The sequence below is a fragment of the Aulostomus chinensis genome, chromosome 16, assembly GCF_037954235.1.
Source record: "Aulostomus chinensis isolate RoL2024-O1b breed Wild chromosome 16, RoL_Achi_v1.0, whole genome shotgun sequence".
In the NCBI taxonomy this organism is placed as follows: domain Eukaryota; kingdom Metazoa; phylum Chordata; class Actinopteri; order Syngnathiformes; family Aulostomidae; genus Aulostomus; species Aulostomus chinensis.
Window position 1 is genome coordinate 8,589,488 of NC_141335.1, and position 24,181 is coordinate 8,613,668.

General features: G+C 39.8%; 1 protein-coding gene across 2 annotated transcripts in view; it reads left to right on the forward strand.

Moving 5' to 3' along the window:
* Positions 1 to 24,181, forward strand: part of hmx3a (H6 family homeobox 3a) — a 110,336-nt gene that overhangs the window by 52,453 nt on the left and 33,702 nt on the right. For both annotated transcript variants that reach the window (XR_015109379.1, XR_015109380.1), the window contains exon 4: positions 8,711 to 8,870. The gene's annotated coding sequence lies outside the window, so the exon portion shown is untranslated. The remainder of the gene's footprint in view (positions 1 to 8,710; positions 8,871 to 24,181) is intronic.

Sequence of the window (24,181 nt, forward strand, 5' to 3'; positions counted from 1 at the left end):
ATTGGAAATTAATGAATGCTTTAAAGTGCTAGCAGCCAGTGCAATTGTAATTCAAAACAAGAGAGAATTAATCACAATAATTTCTGGGAGAGAAAGTTAGTATTACCATAATTAAAGCAGAGAGGATAAAAAGGCCATGGCAACGTAGGGGAGCACGACTAATCAGTAATTCTCAGTGGAGGAAATTGTTTGTTATTCCAATTAATTATCCACTGTACTTAATCACCTAAATTGTAAGAGGAAAAAAAAGGTCCCTTTTTCTGGTTTTAATATTGCAGAAGATAAAAGATGAGAGAGCAAAACACAAATACTCACCATTTAAGCAAAACATCAAGTTTTAGCAGTGGTTAACTTTGTTATCAGCTCCTCACTGCGATGGACGGAGCAAGAGATCCATTTTTACTCTCAGAGTTTTGTGAAGAAATTGCATGAAAAATTATCCACTGGCAGTGATACAGTCTGCTGTGTGTCCTTTGTGTTTTACAGTCCCATTGCAGTATGATAGTCCAGAACAAGCAGCAACATTTATCCTGGACACAGCCACGACTATAATGATGTTGGGAGGGAATGTGTCTTTCACTGCATCTGTTGCCAATGCAGGTGCAATAGTTTTGGCAGCAAAAAGCCATGGAACATTAACCGCTCCCCACAGAACTTCCAGATGTATTCTATTCTAATGGCTTCATTATACGCTAAATTAAAAAGCGGGTAAATGGAAGTGTAAAAATTTAAATGACCGAAAAAGTCTCTCAAGCTATTGCTGTCTTCTGCGGAGGCCTCAGACAGAGAGATTGGGAACCGAGCCATGCTATGTGTGTTAATCATGCACATATATAAAATAGTAATGAATAGTGCAATAGGCTGGCAGTACACATTACACTCTGTTATGTTTAATGCACCAGCTGAGACTAAAATGGTTCCCATGCAGATGATGTGACTTGTTAACCTGTTAGACTCTTTAAGTGATTATCCTGACAATTATGTTGCATTAATATCACCTTCCTCCATTTTGTTTACTTTTTTGGTAAATATAATGATCGTGGTTTAACAGCCAACCAATTTTACATGTAAATTCTTTTGCCCCCTCTTTTTCTTTTTCTGTTGCAATATTTTATTTTCACCAAAGTAGAATTACAGAGTGCAATTATATGGAGGAAATAAAAGCCATTTTACAACTTTTCTTATGTCTTTTCTTCAAACTCGCGATTGCTTATAATCTTGTTGCAGCAAAGGGGACTTAATGAAGAGGAAATATGTAAATGAATGATAAGTGAGGAAGGTTAAATATGGACTGTGGGAGAACAGGTATAAATTTTCTAAGTCATTTATCGTAGAAAAATACATCTTGCATAGTGAAATTACTGTACATGTGTTTGGAGTCTGTTAAATCATTGACTGTTCATGGTATAACTTGTATACAATCCAGGAAATCCTGCCCCAGGAAGGTAGACGCAAGGAAATTTGCAGCTATATTTTAAATGAAAACAAAGCCAACACATTTCATTTAGTCAAGCTGTTAGAGCATTTGCAGTCTATCATTTATTCATTCTTACTTCACAGCAAACCAGTCTTTCCTTTACCAAATAAGTTTTTGTGCCGAAACCTCACAAAAACCTGAACCGCAGCCTTATCAAAACAGTCATGAAATATTGCTTGTATGCACAGAGAAGAAAAGTAAGTTGGTCTGTCGGAACAAGTGCCAATATTTCTGGGTTTCAGGTGTAGCCACTATATCCAGTCCAATACTTCCTGTTTTGGCCGTTGCTCATTGTTTATGGATCATAAAGAAACTTGTAGGCGGCACGGTGGTGCAGTGGTTAGCACTGTCGCCTCACAGCAAGAAGGCTCCTGTGTGGAGTCTGAATGTTCTCCCTGTTCCTGCGTGGGTTCTCTCTGGTACTTCGGCTTCCCCCCATAGTCCAAAGACATCAAGAGGGGACGAGGCTGATTGATACTCTAAATTGACTGTAGGTGTGACTGTGAGTGTGAATGGTTGTCTGTCTATATGTTTTGGCCCTGCGATGGACTGGCGAACTGTCCAGGGTGAACCCGCCTCTCGCCCGTAGCCGCTTGGATAGGCTCCAGCCCCCCTGCAACCCTTAAATGGAATAAGCGGAAAAAAATGGACGGATAGCAACTTGCATGGAGTTGAAAGACAATGAATATGTGTGGATTGTCTCAAAAGTAGCCAGTTAACACTCTGTTAATGGTTCAAAACCACCAAAACAGCTTTGTTTAATCATCAGACTACAGCTGTTTTTCTAGGTTTGCATTTTGGCCAACGTGTTCCATCTCCTTTTCATGCCACACAGACTTTTTATGTCGTCGCAACTGAGGCCCGCTCAAATGTTATTGGTCAATGCTACTCAAACGTAAAATGAGGACCAGACGCTTCCCCATCCTGACATTTTCTACCTTGACAACACGCATTATATTTATATGTTGAACAAGACAAAAATATGAAATTACACAGTTGAAAGAAACCAGAATCAGTCAAAAATACTATATTTGGATATTACTATAGTGTTGATAGGGATGTAGACTATGGTTCATATGGTTTATATTTATTTAGCTTTTCTTTTGACCAAGAGGGGAAGCCACAGTGTCAGTGGTCTGCAGTCTGTCAAAACATGAATGCAACAGGCAACTGTGAGCACAGACTTGAGGTCAGATGTGGTTCTGACCCTGACTGAGACCTCCTGACCTCTGTCTGGGCCTCGACATACACTCATGGCCTTAACCTTTACCCTTTGACAAGCTGTTTTGTCCAAACCACCTACCCAGCTCCCGGTCTAAAGTCTGCTCCTCTCCTGGATCGATCAAGCACAAGACATGAACTTTTGCAAGGAAAGAAGAAGGTCGTCTGCATATATAGGTCATGGTGGTGAATAGTGGCTTTTAGTTGGCGAGTCGATCATCCTTAAAACAATCAGTTAGTCACACCACTTTTGCTTTTCAGGCTATCATCACATTTCTTTATAAATAAAATTGCACTTATGACAAAAAAAAAAGCCTCAACAAAAGTAATTGAGGCTATGTTTTACACCGGAGGTACGGAGTGTTCTGTATTGCTGTGGGAAGGGTCGGCAGCACTCACTGTTGTGAAGAGGGATGAAAGAGAGGGAGTTTGAGCTGCTACCCTCTGACCCAGTAATTAAAAAGGAGAGATTCGACAAAACACCATTATCAAAACAACTCTCCTAAACCCATTTAACATGACTTATTTCCCGAACACATAACAGCTAATGTAACTGAGCAACCCTTGTGGTAATGATTTCTACTAATGTTGATATTATATATTGTGTATGTGTGTGTATGTGTATGTGTATGTGTGTGTGTATATATATATATATATATATATATATATATATATATATATATATATATACTGTATATATATATTTATATAATTTGTACTCACTGCTCTCATAATCTTTGAATGCTATCATTCACGCTTTCCAAATAGGAACATTTCTGTTTTCTATTCTTATACAGTTCCACTCATTTATGTGCAATGAACTTAAAAGACCATTATGAAATAATTTTATCTATCTATCTATCTATCTATCTATCTATCTATCTATCTATCTATCTATCTATCTATCTATCTATCTATCTATCTATCTCCTGCTCCTCAACTGCGGCCCCCTCCACCCTTTTTTTGAGCCACCATGTTTGTCTGCCTTAACAAAAGCTTCATTAGAGAGTTCCAGCCATCTCACTAATTGGGGCCCATTTATTTCAAAGGTACATTTAATGGTGTCTCTCATTTTTCTGAGGCGTGCTGAGGATTAAAGTAGATCACAATGCCTCTTTTCTCATGGTTCTAGTTTCTTCATTGAAGAGGTGGTCAATTATTAAATTATTTTCACTTTTTCTTTCATGTGCAACATATAATAAATTGCACGGACCTCTTTAGTTAATGGTAGCAGTGGGTGTCTGTGCTCGAGGTGCGTACTCTGCATTTGCTTCAGTTTGTCTTGTATTCTATAGACTTTATGTAAACTGAGCAGTTTACAGTTTATACTGCATTTATATGGCACTATGCGGTTTATATGTACACTCATCTGAAATCTGAATGCTTTTTTTGGGGGGAGGGGGGGGCATGCCAGACACCCCTTAATCCTTTTACTCCACACCCCAGAAACATCAAAAGCCACATAAGCAACCAAGGTGGAGAGAAATTACTTTGTGTGTGATTCCTGTGCCTCTGACTCTCATGTCAGCTCTTCCCTTTATGTCAGTAATTGTGAGTGATTATTTTAACTGTGAAAAGGGTAGCAGGTAATAGAGGCTGATTAAATCCAATGGACAGCAGCCCAGACAACCCTTAAGACACAGCCACGTAATAATGGTGAAAACTAGCATCACCTACACAGCCTGTCCACTCACCTTATTTTCCGTGACATGAGGCCAGATGCAATTTAATGCATTTATTGTGGTGTTGGTCCCTATATTGACAGCTGTAAACAGTTGTGGTTAAATTGAATTTTTCAGTCTTGCCACCATGTTTCTCTTTGGCAAAGCTTATGTTACAGTGACAAAATTTGCTGGCAAAAAAAAAAAAGAAGGAAAAGAATGCACACACACACACACACACACACACACACACACTGGGAGAGGAGATGATGTACTATCATTTGGCAACCACAAGCTGACAGAACAGGGATTAGTGTCGGTCCCAAGATCTTTCTTTCACACATACACACACACACACACACACACACACACACACACACACACACACACACACACACACAAAAAAAGAACTAATATGAAAACTATTACTGCCAAGATGCATGAACTCCTCATTTTTCATCCCTAAACAAGAGACATCGTAATCTCAACCTCAGACATCCAGTGAAAAGGCTTGTTGGAGCAAGTGCCATACAGTCATAATAGATAACCACAAACTCAATGAGAGCTGCTTATGATGTGCTAATTTGTTCTTCTTATTCAGGTTCTAATGTTTACATGACAGGTGACAATGAAATATGTGTAAGAGTGTAAGAGTATACAAAAAATATATGCAGGTACTTTTCAAGACTAGTTGATGAACTATGTAGACTGAATGTGTTTCTCTATCATTTGTGTTGATTTCTTGGATGAAAATAATAGAAGAAATTCACAAAGCTATGAAGAGCTGCTACACTTCATAATGTGAAAATCCTCATAAAAAAAACTTTACTTTACATGGGTATTTGGGATGCTTAATCTGGCACCAAGGTTTACAGTCATTTCTTAGCAATGACATTATTTCAAATCCTGTTATTTCAACCTCGACAAACACTGAGACTCATTCAGTAAGTTGTGATGGTTATGATTATATTATGATCGATAGAAAGTCTATGCTGGAATGCACGTTGGGCTCTGGATGGGACCAACAATCAGCAGTCTTTGGAAGGGGAGAAAGCTGTTTGAGTCCAAATTGCAAATGTCGCATTTACTCTGTATCGTAACACCAGACTTTCCAATATGCGATTCATTACCTTTGTCCTTAGCTCAAGTTTTCCAATGTGGAGTTATCAGTGGAAGCATTACATCTTAAGGTACAACCAAACAAACTCCCAACTACTGACTGGAAGAAAGTGTTCTATCTGAACTCAAAGCATAGCATTCGCAGACTTTAAAATAGTTTTGAAGGGTTAATATTTTGAAATGACTGCAAACGTCTAAAACTGAGGTTTAACGGGGTAGCTGCTGTTTTAGGGTTTCAAGTTTGAACAGCCACTGGCCAAAAATCCCTTTTAGACAAGTTAGAAATATTGGATATTTGTTACCCCCTTGTTGAAAAAGTTTTGCACCAGGATCAGTGCAAATTCCTATTCCAAATTTTGTGTCTATTTATCTAGAAAAATTATATCATCCTCCACTTAGTTTTGAGTGAATTCTACGTGTGATCTTTACTGATGAATGCGGCTGGATAAAGAAACCATAAGCACGAAGAAGTGCGTCTGTTGGTGCTCTTGCAGAGGTTGATATAAATCACATCTGCTCCGTGCTATTAGCTTTTGGAGCTATAGGGAGGTTAGGCTACTTCTGGAACATCCCCTACAGAGACCATTGGTTGATGGGGGACTTTACACCCAAGTAAACAACTCTCCCTGCCCAGAGGGCAGCACCAACAATACCCCATCCATTACAAAGAGTAGAGAAAGAAAGAGGGTGGGAAACAGGGAAGGGAAAGAAACAACAAACATTTATTTACTGTCGCTGTTGTCACTGTTTTCCCTGACTTTTTTTTTTTTATGATTTACGATTGGCTTGGAGAAGCTTGAGCTGAATTGATTGGGTTTGGAGAATTTAAGAGAAAGATTGAACTATAGTAAAGATGAAGGGACTGACAGTACTGTAACAAAGGATAGAGTGTAATCATATTGCATGACAGAATACGATAATACACCATGTCAAAAAACAATGCACCTTAGTATTCAAAGCGTCACGTGGAAAGTAAAGAATACATTAGAAACACATACTTCACATAAAAATGAATGCTTGTATAAGAACAATGACCTCAACCATCATTACAGAGAGGAAAAGTTGTCTCAGAAATAATGTATTATTTGGCAAACAACCCCCCGGAGCATTTCTCAGTCAAATACAAGTATTCCCATTCATGAAGGAGAGGCACGTGTCATCTCTCTGGCTCTTGTGGGATATGAATTATCTCCCGGCTTTTGTAGGTTGTAAATTAGTGGGAGTCTTATTATTTTAACAACAGCTGTCGACCGACCACCTCAGGAGACACTGGCATTCCTGGAAAGTCTGCACATGTGCCGCAACTTATCTGAATAGATAAAACCAAACCACTTTGATATTACACATAATATACATCACTTTTTAAATGACTTTAATTGGTCAAAATGATATAAAACACAACCACACAGATACAACATTACAGTTGATACTCTTGTCAATCAAAGGGCTTTGATTCTCTGCGCACGTTCTTGACGAATGTGAATGAACAGATTTAGTTGTGTTGTGTCTGCTGCTACAGAGCATGTCTGGAACAGAAAAAGCCCAGTATAAGGTAACCAAGTCTTCCAGCTATGAACTCACCTGGATTGCATGACCTGATACGGGATGTACAGTATCATCTTAGACTTCAGTGCCAAATCAATTTCTTTTATTACTAATTTAAAATGACGCACAGATTTAGACTCAGGCTTGTATGTGCCCATTGTCTTAAAAATACAAAGCAATTAGATCTTAGTTTCATCTCATTATATATATATATATTTAAATACAGCTAATCAAATCTCAACTTTCCACAAAAAAGAAAGAGTTTAAGATTATTTTCAGTTTTTACTCTGAATTGGTGTCATTTTTGTGAAGTAAGGACAGTTGACCAATGAGCCAGAGTTGCAGTAAGAATTGGAAAAGTAAAGGCAGGATGGCAGCAGCGAGGAGAGAAGGAATGGAAAGAAGAGGTACGGTAAGTGATTATTGAGAAGACAAAGACCCCGCTGTCTGGAGCTTGACAGCACCCTCTACATCAGGTGCCCCCCATCCCTCCCTTCATCCATTCCTGTGCTCGCCATCCAATTCCATCAAGACAAGGGAATTTCCTCCTCCCCACCACCCACTCATCATCCATTTATCCCGCTATTCATCTCTCTTTACCCCAACAAATGGAAATAATAACACACAACAACACAACAACCAACAGTCTTGCTGTTCCTCCTTTTTCTCCAGCCTAACATCCAAACTTCTCAGCATGACGGGTCTTTTGATCAGACCTCTCAAGTCGGTCCCAACGGGGGGAAAGAGATACTTCCCAATCATGCAAAGAATGTAACTGGCAGGTTTTGGTGTGGTCTAGCCATCCTGTCTGCCAGTGGATTCCGTACAGCGCAGGCCAACAGTCGAGACGCCTGCGTTCACCCAAGTATTCGGTATCAAGACAAAGTCGGTGTTGCATTACATTAGATTATTCAGACACTTTGAGACAACCGGCCAACTCACAATAGAATCACAGATGAAGCGCTTGCTTATAGAGGTTTACATTCTTTAGATAAGCAAGGACAGGAGTTGTTGACTTTGTGCCTAAACATTGTCTGGGTTGGTTCCAAGGGACATGCACTAGATGGATGACTACTCTTACCTGTGAATTTCCCCCATGCGTCAATCATAACTGTTGTTGGTGAACTAGGTGTGTGTTAGTAATAAACACCATGTGGAAAAAACTGAAAGAAAATGTTTCTGTGGGGATGATCAACCAAAGACGCAGAGTAAACGTGTGTTCAAACACAATGTTAAAAAAGCTATGAATTTATTTTCTGTACTTTCAGTGGAGGACTAGTGAATGAGCAAATATGGCTTATCAAAAAAACATCATGCAGAACATAACTTGGTTCAGTCAGGGAAACAGTAGGTTTGGGAGATAATTTTACCATTTTTTCCAAGAGTCAGAAAGTACAGAACAGAGAGTCAGCTGCCCTAACCCTAACCCTAACCCTAACCTTAACCATAACCCTAACCCTAACCCTAACCCTAACCATAACCCTAACCCTAACCCTAACCATAACCCTAACCCAACCCTAACCGGTTGACCTGTTATGTATCTGTTCAGCAGTGATGGCTGTCACATTCAATACTAACTCACAAATTTGTATTCCAATGTCAAAATAGTAACTTTCTGTGTATCTGATGTTTTTACAAAAAGCAATGTTTCAAAGGGACTATTTGCAATCTTGATCTCTCTCGACAGAGCTTCACCCGGCAACAGTGAGTCAATGCGGTGTGAAGAAGTTGGGACTGTACCAAAGGCTGATACTCATGGAGTTACAGTTAATGTTGTTGGAGCTCTTCACCTGATGAGAGTGAAACACTCAGATCTGCGTCTGTGGGTGAAAAGCTTGGGACTGAAGGTGAGTGTTGTAAACCAAGTGTTAAAATAAGGGTTTCGCTTTCAGCTCATGCCATGGAATTTAGGATTTCTTGAAATTCTAAAAAAATGATGCCCACAAATGATTTAGAAACAGTAATTACTAACTGGTTCTTATTGACTATAAATAGTACTTTAATGATCTTAAAATCTAGGAATTCAGATCATTCCTTGTCAACCACAATTATCAAACCCTGATTTCCCAAAATGACAGAATATTGGGAATGAGTGTATATGGTATAATATTTATGGTCTAGGATTATTTATTATTGTAAATGTTTCACATTTGGTTTTGGCTAAATGCAAGATGGTTTTCTTTTGCCAAAATTGTTTTTTGTGTGTTGTGTAGTTTTTGGAAATGGTGACCATGCCAGGCTTTGGCGCAACAGGTCATAGATACTTGTCTCACATTGACATTTGTAGACGGTAAGACAAAAACAAAAACAAAAAACTACAAAAAAAGAAAACGACAACATCACCAGTGGCATATTTTAAGTTTACAAAGTTACAAAGATTACTTCAGCATGTTGCACCCCAGCCACAGGCAATGTGGAGGTAAAATAAAGTGTTAACAAAAAAAAGCACATTCGGATATGTTTCCCTGCCAAAAGATGGGGACCCTCAGGGCACAGACATGGAACAAAAGAGTTTTAGCTCACACTTGTGACCCAGTGAGCTATGTGCCCTACAGCGGGAAGCACAAAGGGAACAACATAGGTGACTCTACACATGCTTCTGTCCTGCTTTTTCAACACTTGTATTCTCTGTCTCTGTCACACTGTGCTACTTAGTGACATCAACCTTTGGCATGCTGACAACCAAGTCCAGGTGTCAATTTACGCAGCAACATTTCTGTCAAGAGACTGCCTTTTTACAGTTTTTGGTCAAATCTCTGTCAGTATTTACAACCAGACATTATCAGTGCTGTTTTGCAGTCAGTGAAAGATACATCCAAAATTAGGGGGATTTTTGACGGCGGTGTCACTTTCTTCTCTGAATTTCAATGGTAGCAATGGACAATACAATGGTCTCTGGAGATATGGCGATAAGAGGTTGGGACCTGAAACTGAACCCTCATGCATAGAGTTTCTGGCATAGCTTTCACGTTATTTTCATTCTCCACACCCTGATTTAATGTCTTTTAATACTCTATTCCTGATTGGATTGCCTGTACAAATCTGTGTGTGTCATGAGAAATCTCTGTCAAAGTAGCACAGACCGAAAGAAAGTTGAAGAGTAAAATCACAGACTGGCATTGAGTAATGACACATACTTTATGTATGCCGAGGATGTGTCATCACCTGCATGTTTGCCATTCAATCTGCACAGCTTTTTCCTTGTTAATTTACACAATGGCTGAACATGAGCATGCATGGGGCCGCAGTTTTACCTGGAGCCAACAGTGCTGAGTTACAAGTGAACTCAGGCCAGAAGGGTAAATCCACTCTTGCAAGGTTTGAAATGCAGAGTTCAAGGGAGGAAATGTGTTCTTGCACACATGAATGAATAAGCCTGTGTGGTGGTAATATCTAAGGTATGTGCACAAAGTATAAAATTTGTAAATCTGTATTGAGCAGCTCGAGTAACCGATGAGGGTGGTACGTCACACAGGAGTGAGCAGAAAGATGCATCATTATCCATAGCACTTTATCATTAATATCATCAAGGATGATATATGTAACCACATTTTACTGCATGATATGGGGTCTTTTCCAGACTTTTGTCAGATTTTGGGAAATACAGTCTTAATTTAATCCACGTTTGGGAATTCCCAGATTATTTACGGCTATCATTTTTATCTGGGCTCTGTTGTGTGATGAGCTACCTGATTCAATGAGACAAACAGTATGCCTGCACTGACGGCAATTAGGAAACTGAATGCGGCGCGCAAACACACGTACACACACACACACACACACACACACGAGTGGGCCTTTCAACACACGCGCACACACACGTACACACACACACGTGCACACATGCTCGCTATATTCCTCAAAGTTCACAAACTCCAACACATTTTTTTTGCACACAGACCCCCAGAAATCCCCTCAACAAGCACGTGTTTCCAGCCAAAGCCCCATTAGACGTGTGACTCTGACATGCACCCTCTGCCTTAATCACCAGATTTGCAAAGGTATGACCTCAATCGCTGTTTCCAACTTTAAACAGCTCTTCCTTCAGTTGGACTTGGCTAACACGAAACCATTAAAGCACCAGCAATTACCATTCCTATCCATCCACACAGTCTCTATTTTATATTAATCTGTTTAAGTGCATTTTCTACGCAAGGTTAAAATATGAATCCCCGCCGCCCCCTCCTCTCTTCAACAAGGCTGGGTTTTTCTGGCTGACTTGAGAGCACAATTTACAACTGATTTAATTTAGCCTCCGCAAACATTTCTAATGACATTAGGCCCAGTGCATATACTGACTGCCTCTCCCTCTTATTCCATTAACTCCTAAATCAGGTTTAAAGACCATACTGATGCGGGATGCTATTATGGGTGATTATCAAAACAACAGACAATGGGGCAAAGTGTTTACTAACTGGTTTAGCCATAATTTTGTGTAACCAGGACAGATGGGAACACTACAAATTACAAATCAATCTTTTCAATAATGAAGGACCACACAGTGTGCTCACTCAATCACATCTGGCAGTACATAACCATTTTCACCTGAATTTTTACTGCTAGATGTATAAAAAAACAAAACAACGATTTTTGTTTGAACCTGTGGAGATGAGAACAAAAATAACTTCCTTTATCATATGATCTCCAAACAAGCTGCTGGTTCCCGCCCAGCTGTTACTCATTCAGGACTAAAACCTGAAGTGCTCTCGTAGAACACGTCCATTCAGCTCATTTGACAAGGACTAATGACGGCCGTCCATCTGCATACATGCTTACAGCTGTCTCCCGTCCTCATCCAGGTAATGATTGTGTTATTAACCCTGAACCCTTTTTCAAATTGTTATTAACTGCTGCGGGAGAGAATGGGACTCAAACTGTCTCCGCTCACCTGTCACCAAAGCAGCGCTGAGGAGGGTTTGATCCCGGCTGGCGATCAGTCATTGTCAAAGGCAGAGCTGGGATGGAGAGGGATCACATCCACACACAGACGAGACCCCCAATGGATTCTCTTCACTTTAAACATTTGCGTGTTAATGAATTCAGGGGTCATTTTCTGTCACCTCAATACATAATACATCAAAACGTTTCAATCATTGTAATCTTCCAAGTGGACCATCAATTTCTTTGTCTTTGATCAACAATTTTTTTTAAAAAGTATAGGCAAATGAAATATATGTAGAAGAAATAAAATACCCTGGTAACCAGAAGAACTTTGCTTACCATTCAAGTTACACAGCAAACAGACTGTATAACTGTTAGCTGATTTAAGCAGTATTTACTCTAAAAGTAGAAAATTAATAGTGCCACCTTGTTTTTTGTTTTTGTTTAACTGTTGGAAACTGTCATATCTTCATATTAATATGAATTCATCACTAATATTTCAAGCTTTTCAGATCAGATTCATAGATTTTCTATAATCCTGCTGAAAAGATGGACAAACACCAACTAATACATTGCTTCCTTGCTCGGATCACATTACCTCCTCAGCAGAGGTAACTATGTGTTTAAAAAACCATGAGAGAAAGCAGGTTGACAAACATTTGGTTCAAGTATTTGGCGAACACCATAGAAATTAGAGAAGTCCGATCAGCTGATCAGAATCAACTGGGGGCTCCAACTGCAGTTGGTGGCGATCACTGCTTAGTTTAAATTTGACAAAGATTTGGCACATTTTAGACTCCAGTATATTACTCAAAGATCATACCTGCTATCCATTGTTTTTTTTCATTGTGGGAGCCTGAAGACGGGGCTGAACATGCAGTGACAGCTTGTTACTCCTTTTAGATACCCCTTGAAAATAGAAGTCTCCCCGAACCATGAAGTCTATGGGCCATTTTGATGTTACGCTGTGACTTTGAGGGTCATGGATCAAAATGTGAGTGTTCTTGCTGAGATAGTTAAAGTGTATGTAAAAACAACAACTTAAAAAAGGAAAATTGTGGCCTTCTCTCACTCTGGTTAGAGGTTAGATTGGATGACATCATATCCAGACACTCAATGGAAAAGCCTACCTTGCAAATATCAATGAAATATAATTTCTGAATCATGTAGTTTTATACATGCAAATAAAGCACTCAAAGTTTTGAGGAATTGTTTTTGGGTAATGCTACCAAAGGACAAATAAAGAGCTTGGAAATCTGCTAAGTAGAGGTAATAAAGTGTTTGTCTATGTTCTTTTTAGACAAAACCTGATTCCAGACATCAGTAAACAGGAAATGGGTTTTTGGCATCAGAGTGTATTTACTGTGAGATGTCAAAGAAAAATGTTTAAGAAACTCAAACAGTTTGTGTGTGTGTGTGTGTGTGTGTGTGTGTGTGTGTGTGTGTGTGTGCGTGTGTCTGTGTGTGTGTGTCTCTGTGTGTGTGTGTCCGTGCGTGCGTGTGTGTGTGTTTGTCTGAAGGGTTACATGAAGGTGAGATGTACAGCCGCAGGTTGGAAAGGGCCTCTTGGCCTCTCCCACTGATAGATATGCTAATATCCTCCATTCACTCCACTTCACTCCCTTTATTTCCCCCAATTAAAGCAAATGCCGGTGAAACTGTAATTAAGCCGTGTCCAGGCAAAAGACTGCCTGCTGCTTTTAATGAAGCCCCATTGATTCTCCCTTTATTTGCTATTGGTCTCCCTATAACATCCACTGGCCCGAAATAAATGGAAGTTAAAAGTGCAGCTCCCATCCAGGTTGTACATTGTACTGGACTGTTTAATTAAAAAACCAAGAGACTATTGCTCTAAGCACATACAGCATTAGGGATGATGTGTGTGTGTGTGTGTGTGTCCGCATATCCCATCCCAGCTGGTCTGGGGGCTAATGGCTACAACTACTGTTTGTCTCTCATAAGTCAGCATGGGTAAGAGCCACACAAGTTTCCAAACAAAAGCAAAGCACACTCTCGTATTTGTGAAACAGAGATGACCTTGCGTAATCAATACCGTACAATTAAAAAAAATGCTGAAACCAATTAGCCAGATTGAGCTACTGCTAAAGGCAAAATTGGCCTGATTGAAAGTCCACTGTGAGCACAATTACGGATAAAAGGTTTAGTCAGGCGGAAGGGCCGAGTCAAACTGTCAATTGACTAGAATCACAGCTGAGGATTCTCTGCAGCCGTTGTGTTGCTAACGTCACATCTGATTTAAAGAATTTCATTTAGCAAAAGAAAAAATAGATCAATAAGAACAAGAGGTGAAAATTAATGTTTTGACTGCAATTACAAGTGCAGAAAGTAGTATCTGAACTGTTTGTGTGTGTTCATTTCCTCAATATAAACCATGACGTTTGTGCTTGATATGTTCGATATTTATTAAAAAAGTCCAGTAAAGAAATGTAAATAACATGAAGTCACACCACAAGTGAATTATTAAAATAGGGGTTTATAAGGATCATGTGACCAAAATTGAACTAGTATGGCAAATCTAGATCATAATGTTTAAGACTAGAAGCAGTTTGATACATCATAACAGGGTAAACACAATTCATAACATTAAAAATGCTCCTGTCCAATGTTGTGAAAATGTTCTAAGAATTTTATATGCAATATCCTAGGAATGTTTTTAGCAAGACGCTTTTATTTTGTCCCAAGAATGTTATCCAAATCTAAATATAAAGTGTTAATTGAGACAGTAGATTATAATCAAATATTCAGGAATTTCCCTGGAATGTTGTAGTTAATAAGTTTTGTCTTACTAAACATTTAACCTTATGAAATCATTACTTTGAAAAATGTAACATTCTTTAAATAGGACTTTAAGACACGGGTTAGCTTAGAACTTGTAGCTAATGTTAGCTCAGGTTCCCTGCTAGCTGAGACTCTGTTATTGGGCATGCTAGCTCAGGGGAATAGATGTGACAGACTAAATGGAATGGGACTATAATTAACTTCGTCAGTTACTCCTGTGTTTGCCTGATATGACATGTCAAACAAGTGCTGTGATTATCTCTGCAGCTAGCTTAGCATCTGATTAGCCCAAAACATCTCTTGTTTAGAAGCTGATGGGTGTTAGCCACGACCTGTTGCAAAACTCTCAATCAAAAATAAAACAAAAACAAAAAACAAAACAACTATCTGCATTCAGTCCACTGCCAGAAATGGTCATTGCCACCAGACCTTGGAAGAAACAGATTTATGAGTCCATGATCCACTGCAGATAAGACAAGAAACGTCTACAAACTGCTGTGAGAAACAGAAATATTAACTGGAGTCAATTCAAGGATAAACACAAGTCTTGTTCCAGATGATAGTTGAAGAAATATACATTATCTGACATTTAAGCTTCTCCTATTTCACATGCCATCAACTTTGCAATTCAGAATTGTTGCCAGCAAAGCATATTTAATAGATATGAGGACTTATGTGATCTTTCAGTGACATTTCAGCAAATATTTAACTACTTTTAACAGAGTCCTCTGCATTGAAGAATCATTTATATCATTTAGCAGCCTTCACTTTGCTGTTAGAAGCAGGGCTTCAATAGGGCTTCAACTCTTTTACACGTTTGAATTAAAGGCCTTTAATTTTACCAGTTACATGTGTGTGGCTTTCAGTCACTCCAGCGTATTGTCAAAAACTTTCCAAGATAAATGTGCAGTAAATGTTTCACGGAAGATACTTTGATACGAAAAATCATTTCTGTAATGCAAATGTGCAAAGTCTTTGATAGCTGGTGTCACATTCATTGAAAATTTCTTCTTTCCTCCTTGAGTGCACACACTATAGAAATATGCGAGTAGCGATATTACATATATATGTTGTGAAATCAGTCAGAAAACTTGAAAAATATCTAAAACAAGTCAGAAACTGGCATAATCTTATTTTTTCCATCAAAACCATTTTTTTTCTTTTTTTTGGTTTGACTGACTTGACAGTGCTGCTGTGTAGGATGAAATAAACTATCAGATTATACGGCGTTCAACTCTGCTGCAGGAAGCACCACTGGTGCTTCCAGCGAAAAATATCTTATACAACTGCAAGCACATTACATTTAAAATCCAAAGACCACTCTCTGGGCAGAAGTAATGACATGTGAATGCAGAAGACACATGCGTAGAGTGCTTTCGCCTTTCTTTATTCAGTCAACTGACGTGTTAATAGTAAAAACACATCTCTCAATACGCCAGTCTATTTGTCGCATTCTAATGGGTATCACATCAGAACTGAAGGCACATTAGCGTCCAGAAGCTTCTTGCTTGTGCCTTCAGTGCCTGAAATGTGCACTGAAATTACCCCAAACGAATATCAGCCTCTAATGAATTAATAGCTAGATTTGATAAAAAGCATTAATCAACAACAAAGAAAGATCAAGATGGTGTAGAGAGCGAGAGAGACAGAGAGAGAGAGACAGAGAGAGAGAGAGAGAGAGACAAGCAGATTGGTGCTCTAAGCTTTTCCACCTGGGGGAGAAGAGTAATTTAGGCACATATTGTTCTCTTATTGAGTACATTTTGTCTCTCGCACCATAGAAAATGGCTCCAGCAGCCTTCCCCTTCTGCTTTCACATTTATAAACAAAAGATACGACACAAAGGAGCATTTTAAAGGCCAGCATTGTAGCAGTATCTCCAGATGATGGGGAAAGAAGTCTAAAATGCTATCTCTCCACTAAGTAACCAGCCTTGTTAAAGAATTAAAAGCATAAGTAGTTCATGTAACTGCTGTCATTCTTCCTCCTAACACTAGCTGGCCAGTGTGAGGAATGTCAGCTTTCAGTAAAATGAACAAGATTTACCTAAATGTAAAGCTCTGGAGACAGACATGAAATATATCTTCAATAATAAGCGGCTGATAATGTACTTGTGTGTCGTCCCCCCCCCCCCCCCCCCCGGCCTCCTCCGCTGTTTTTCTCATCTTTCCTCCTTTTCATTCGTCCTAACGGACCTTCCGATAAATTAACTGCTTTTTAGTTTGCAGCTCCGGGCCCCATTAATCCATATGGGAAGAAGTGTAGTCAAGTTACACTAGAGAGAAGAGAACTGGTACATTTTAGCGATGCAATTAGGACCCATTAGTCTTGGCTTTAATTAGAAGGCTGGAGCGTTGATATTTCAAGTGCTGGGTTTGTGTTGGTGTTGTGTTTCCCTGTAGCATCGCCAGTCTCCATCCTGGAGTAGCTGTCTGTCTGGTGCATAACGCATTTTCTGGGGTTTTAGCTCTAGTCTTTCTTTGCTACTTTCGAGACAAACAGGTCTATTAGGTGGTAGAAATAGAGGAAACGCTGAGGGTATCTGAGGATAAAAGTGTGTGAAAACACAGGAGAGGAGGAAAACTATCTGGTGGGGGGAAAGATTGGGTGGTGAGTTAAAACCAAAGCCTCAAAGTCAAATGAACCTGCTTGAGGTGCCACATTTAATTGTTAGCCAACAGACAGACATGACATCTTAGCTCAGCCACTCGCTCCCTGGCCACATTAGCCGACCGCACCGCTTCATGTTCACAGAGTGGAGGCAGACAGTCTGGAGGAGGAGCAACACTCACCATCCCTCCATCCTCCTTCCTGACTCATCACTGACTCTCAGCAGGGACAACAGGGAAGGTCATAGCAAACCAAGATGATGAGAGGGACTGACAAACGCCTGGAAAAAATCTTATTGTGTAAAGGAGAATAATGTGGACCAATGAGACTTGTGATGCACAGCAGCCATTTGTAGGAAAAAAAAATTCCAAACAAAACATTTTCCATGTACTCAAGCTGCTCCACTGGTTGCCAGGAGTAGTTGATTACAACAACTGAGCTCATTACAACCAATTAAGTCATGATTCACTGTCTAGATAAACAAGTGGCAGCTTGGCACTAATGTGATAAGTTAAGACATGCATACAAACACACACACACACATTAAAACATTTAGCTATGCTGCTGTGAAAAGACTTAATTTCTTGAGTAAATGAACAAAATTAGTTTGCGATTTTATGTGTTTTCTTTGCAAATTCTATATATTTTAATTCAACTTATAAATGTGATCACGTTTTTAAACGCTTAAAATGGGACGCTGATAGAAGACAGTGATGAAATAGGCTGATGCGGTAGTTAATTTTTGTTGTAATGAGTACATCTTCCCATATCGCTCATGCAAAAGAAGCTAAAATAAATAGCAAACAATCTTTTATCTCCAAATTCAGGAAGTTATAACTCGTAGTCCATGTGTGCCTGCTATTTTTTACTAAAGAGGTGCTATTAAATATAGTTCATTCATTAAAAAATATTAATTATGTTAATTAATATTAATTGCCCCAGTTAGCCTTCTTTTTTATTATGAATTAACACTAATATTAATCTTTTTAAACTACTTATTTTATTCCTATTAATTCTTAGTATGTCGACTTACTTTATGTTTGTGTGGTCAATAACTAAATGTATATAGAAACCTCCACCCACACACTTGCACTAATCAACCTGAATTAATTGCACTCACACGCTGGGGTTTGTAGAGTGAATAATTCATGGACTGGTCAAAGTTGTGAGCTCGCTAAAACTATAAAAAGAATGTTTTTATGAAGCAGCACTTACAAAGCTGTATTGTACCTGACATCTCATTCATGCTGTGGAACCGGTTCCGTGTGCTCAAGGCTCCTCGGGAGTTATTAGATCCTGCACTCTGACAACAGACCTGTAACCTCTCTGGATTACAACATGCTTCCCTGTCGCCCCACCTAAAGCTCACTATTTTCACATAGAGGTTTTGTCTTTCCACCAAATATGCCATACAATCCAGTCAGACTCAAACACTGGTAGCCACCGCAGCCTGTCCATCCCCAACGCCGTCCAGCCCCCCCAGCAGTTGACTGTCAGCTGGTTCACGGGACTGTAGGGGCCCTCATTTTGACAGGCCAAGAGTAGGCCCCGGGGGGACAAGGGAACCCAAATGGCGAGAATCTACGGTGTCGCGGTGTTTGAACACGCATCTTTTCAAAAGGAAAAAAAAACTGGTCGTGATTAGAGACAACAGAGCATTGCGAAAGATCTGCTTATTGTTTGGGAGTATACAACACTGTCAAAACCACCATCTCATTAGCGATCCTCTTTGGCGGCATTTACCATGAAATGAAAAAAAAAAAAAAACAAGTCTGAAAAGTGACCGTGTCCATTTGTCGCCCAGTGAATCTTCGGTGAGGCTGAGACCAGAGCTCCTTCGTGTCTCCGTCTGTTTACAGGGCAAGCAAATCAAAGATGCATCTCATTTCAGAGGCTCTAAAAGTGCGCCTGGGGATGGATCAAGTGTCTCCGATACACCCAATCCTCCCTCAGCAGCCTCTACTTACAGCCTACCAATCCATGTATCTTCCCAATGAACATCGCAAACAAGCAGTATAATTAAGTGCTCTCAGGTATAAAGTGTTATTTTTCTGTAAACTTAAAAAAAAAAAAAACAGCCTCTCAGTCACTAGGCGGCTGATGTTGCGTTTCAAAATCTTTAAAACTCGACATCAATTTCTCAATCAACGTCACAGACTGTTGCAAAAGCTTTCCCAGTTTACCAGCTATGACATTTTAAACTTCCCCCTGCAACATGAACACAAACAGGACATATCGTTTGATCATATCTGTTACTGCCCTTAGTGCATCATAGCTATGGCCTTTCCCCTTCATTTTATGAAAGAAAAAAATCAATTGCGTTTTCCCTGTAATATTTTGTTTCTTGTGGTGTATTTGTTTCCTGAGTGGTCAGGAATAAAGCCCATCTAATCGAAACATCAATTTGTTATCTGAAAGTGCTCTGGGAAAAGAAAAAAAAAGTTGCACTTTTTTTTCTTTTTTTTTTACTGGAAACCTCACAGCCTCACATCCGCTGCGCTGACCTTTTAATAAGAGTTTCGTGAAATTAAATTTGACTGTTTTTGATGCACTTTCCAACATCAAAGTTGTTGAGGATTTCATTTCTGCGGCGGTAAGTGAAGGAGCTTTTAGCTTGTCTGTAGCTGAGTGATTTAAAGAGGACGTGTTGGTTGGCTGGATGAGACAGAAGCAGTCGCAGCCAGGCGTCTGGGGCATACATCTTCTGACATTTATCCCTCCCTGTATGCATTTCCAGGCATTCACTCGCAAAAGATGTCTGGGTGGGAAACAACAGCATGGACGGGCCCATCTTGGACAGCCAAAAGGCCTCCATTTACAAATATTTTTTTGTAAATACTATATCATGTTCTTAACACAGCAGGTCCCCTGGGCTGTGTGAGGAGCCCTATGAGAGTACGGGTGGATGTCATTCTTGTGGCCTCTATCGAACTGCAAGCATCTGGAGGCTGGAGGTGTGTGTGATATGTTCATGAGGAGATCAACGTCCTGGGGGAACCCACCTTCTGTTGCTTTAAGAAACACACACACACACACACACACACACACACACACACACCTGCTACCGCATGGACACACATGCGCATTATACACACAAGATGTGGCGACTCATTCTCTCTTCCTCCCCCTCTCAATACATACATGCACGTACGTCTCTCACACCCCCCTCCTTACGATTAGCTCATAATGGACGACTGATGTCCCTGAGACCCCCAAGACCTCCCCGGGGAGCCCTCCAACTCTGACCCCTATCTCCACCCTGCCCTCCACCTTCTTAAAACACACTAAATAATGTTTAATTTGACAGCAACTTGAATGAAATTCAGCTTAGCTGCATCATTTGCTCTGAACAATAGAATATTGATAAATGTATCATTCTTCTTGATTTTTTTTTGCCTTTAAAAGAAGTTGAAAGATGTAAGCAGATGCAAATTATTATATTATATTATGATAAACATGTTACAAAATATACATCAGTCATCACAGATCGTGAGTAAAAGACATGTTCAAATTGCAGATCTGGTTCAGTACATGATCCCACATCTATATAAAAAGGCAAACAGAATGCATTCATAAGCCTTGTTCAGCCGTGTGTGCGCCACCATGGAAACAATTGCCGGCAGATTCATCAGAGCAGGCAATTAATCACCTCACTCTAAAATAAACAAAACAGGGATCCTAAACATGTGCCTATTAAATCAGCGAGCGAGGCTGGATGGCTGCTTTTAGATGCAACATTTACATGTAATTATCTTCTTATATAGTTAAGTGCATTCAGTTAACAAGCGTCTTGCTAACGGGCAACATTGCTTACCCAAACGAGCGGCGGGCAGCCCAGAACGCTGAGTGACTAATTAGAGCTCAGCATGCCAGTGTTAATGGAAATGATCTAAAAAAAATAAAATAAATAAAATTCATTGCCAGAGAGGGAGGTAGGGAGAGAGGGACAGCTCAGGAAAGGTGAGGAAGAGAAGGAGCTGCAGTGTTTAGGATATTAAGGAAAAGAAGGAGCATAAAAGTCTCAATGGAGGATGTGAGATGTCTCCTTTTCACTCATAGAATTTTTAGTTTGATGACCTCCAGCACCAGTGAAATAAATATCACTCAGCAAGAAGCAACATTTGAGCAATTAAGTTGTGATACATGGAAGCAACCACTTCAGACTGAGCAAACACACTGAACCTTAACACCTAGTCGCAAATTGTAACACAAACAAATAGACTTTGAGTGCGGAGCTTTTATAAACTGTCTTGAGTTATGAATTCTGAAAAAAGAAGAAGCTAATGAGTAAAGATTGAAGGAGTTGGCTAAGATGCTCCCTTCATTAGCCTGTACCCACCTGAAGTTATTCCAAGGATAGACGTTTCTCTTTTTTTTTGTAGTATTCATGCTAAGCTAAGCGAAATAGCACCTCTCATGAAACAGCACATGAATTCTTTGTTTTTTTTTCCAATTTCACATGGAAGGCAAGAGACTGGTGTTTAAGACCTGTTTCTGACACGGCAGCTCAACATGAATCAATTTGCAAAGTTGTAAAATGAACTTTACGGCACTGCCTGTCCCAACTTCAATACAAATCAAAAATTTACCTTTTATGCCAAAAAAAAGACAGAATTTAACCGTGTTGACTCTTTTTTTAACCCGTGAATATCATTGTAAGAAACGGTTGTCAATAAAAAGCGACAGGATAAACTTTTCTCCACTACAAGCCACATTAATTGCCACCCACAGTGTATTATTATCACCACCATGAAAGGATGGCTTGCTCTTGGCTCTCTTATAATCGTGTTTACGCAAAAAAAAAGTAACAGATATTATGCTGCTACCATAAAATAATGTGGAGGTCATGGTCATTTCACAATTTCAACAAGGTTCTAAATCTAATCAATCCAGCTTCTTACCAAACTCTCACATGTCTTTCCAAGTGTCAAACTATAGATTTATCAGGGATTAAATTAAATTAGAAAAATAAACTAAAGGTAGAAAAAAAAAAAGATTTAAAAACATACCTGCTACTGGAGTGACGATGATGACAAAAGGGTTTTTACATGCTAAATATAACTGAGTCACCGCCATTAAAAAAAACAATAGGGAGTTTGTATGTTTTACTGATTTTAGCACTGAGGTGGTGACACTGAGGTCCACCATCAGTTCATCCAAACACTTGTCTTTGATTCCACACCGCCATGAGCTCATCCAGCCTGAGGCTGCGGAGGGACAAGGGAGTGAACTTTGTCACACTCTACTCTGCAATATCACTTACGTATCCGTCTGGGAAAACAACGTACGGACATGTTTTATTCCAAGCATGCTCCAGTTCTGTGATCAAATGAAGACTTTGTTGATTGTCTTTCTAAGATTCTTATTGTTCTGCTCAAGAAGGAATTTTCTGTTTGGAATGCTTCAGTTGTATTGTATTACTGCAGCTGAAGCAAATGCTCGTCATATTTCATTATGAATTCTGTATGAGCAACAGTTTGGCCCCTGGAGCTCTCTCTCTCTCTCTCTCTCTCTCTCTCTCTCTCCTGTTCTTAGCCTGCAGCTCTGCATCACTACAATAGGCAACGCATGTCATGTCAAATCACAAACCTTCTCATTCCTCCGTCACAACTCCACCGAACCTCTGTAATGCGCAAACGAAATACCCACAAAGCTGCAGCTTCGTTAATATTCAAGAGAACCCAGGTGGATGCTACATTTCAAATGGGAAAGCTATAGGCTACTGAATAGCTGCCAACAACCCCCCCCCCCCCAGTGTAGATTGTAACAATTTATAGGGAAATTATGATACAAACTATGCAGCATGTGAGTAAAGAATATCAGGTCCCTTTGTCCCTGTGCTTTCTACGGGGTTCAATAAACACTTGTGCAGTGTAAAGGACTCAAACTCCAGAAGGGACAATGGCTCCGTTCAGAACTCGACACCAGACCTTTAACAATACACCAAAATTCTCTATCCTCCAAAGACTAATTGATGTTATTCGCCTTGCGATAAGTCAGAGGTAGGCAGACGTAATGGTAAAGTATATATGCAGTGCTTTTGATGGTTTGTTATCTGAGTAACTGGAATACAAAGAGGAAGAGACAACAGAACTGCTCCATTTTGGTTGCTTATCACCATAGCCGTGCTCATTTGTGTTTTCAAGGCAACAAGAGTGTAATTTGAATAGCGACAGACTTTAAAAGGGGAATCGCCACTGTGTGCTTAGAGGACTTGGAACCGCCGGCCACTGGCCTGTGAACATATTGGTTATTGATATTCTCTCTCTGTGTCACACACACTGCATCTGGCATCTGAACACAATGGCTGAAAAAGCCCTCAGAGCCATGGGTGAAACAAATACATTTGCACTTTTTTTCTTTGGCAGCAGGAGCAGGCAGGTGAAACGAGCAGCTGTGTGTTTGACAACTTGGCTGCAGTGCCATCTACTGGTGGCAAATACAATAGAGAGAGCAGGCAATGGATGGAAACGAACAGAAACAGTAAAGAGATAATACTTTCCCATTTTACAATGTCATATCTGTCTCCCCCCCCCCCCCCTTGGTTAACCTGCATAAAATGTACCACACATTCAAACACAAAAAAGCATGCATTTCCAAAGCAAAAATGTCATTTCAGAGCTGTGTAGGCGAGACCATATCACCCACACACTTGTGGTTCATATTCTGAATAGTGCATATGCCATCAGGGACAAAAGGGGGAAGAGGTGCGGGGGACACGGAATGACAAAAGGGTATAAACTTTGTCTAAACTGCAAGCAAAGCCTCCAGGGACCCAGAGAAGTTGAACCACAAGACACACTGAGCTTCAACACTCATTTTAAAAGGCTTTTCACTGCAAATGACAACCCATTTCAGGTCTGATAAG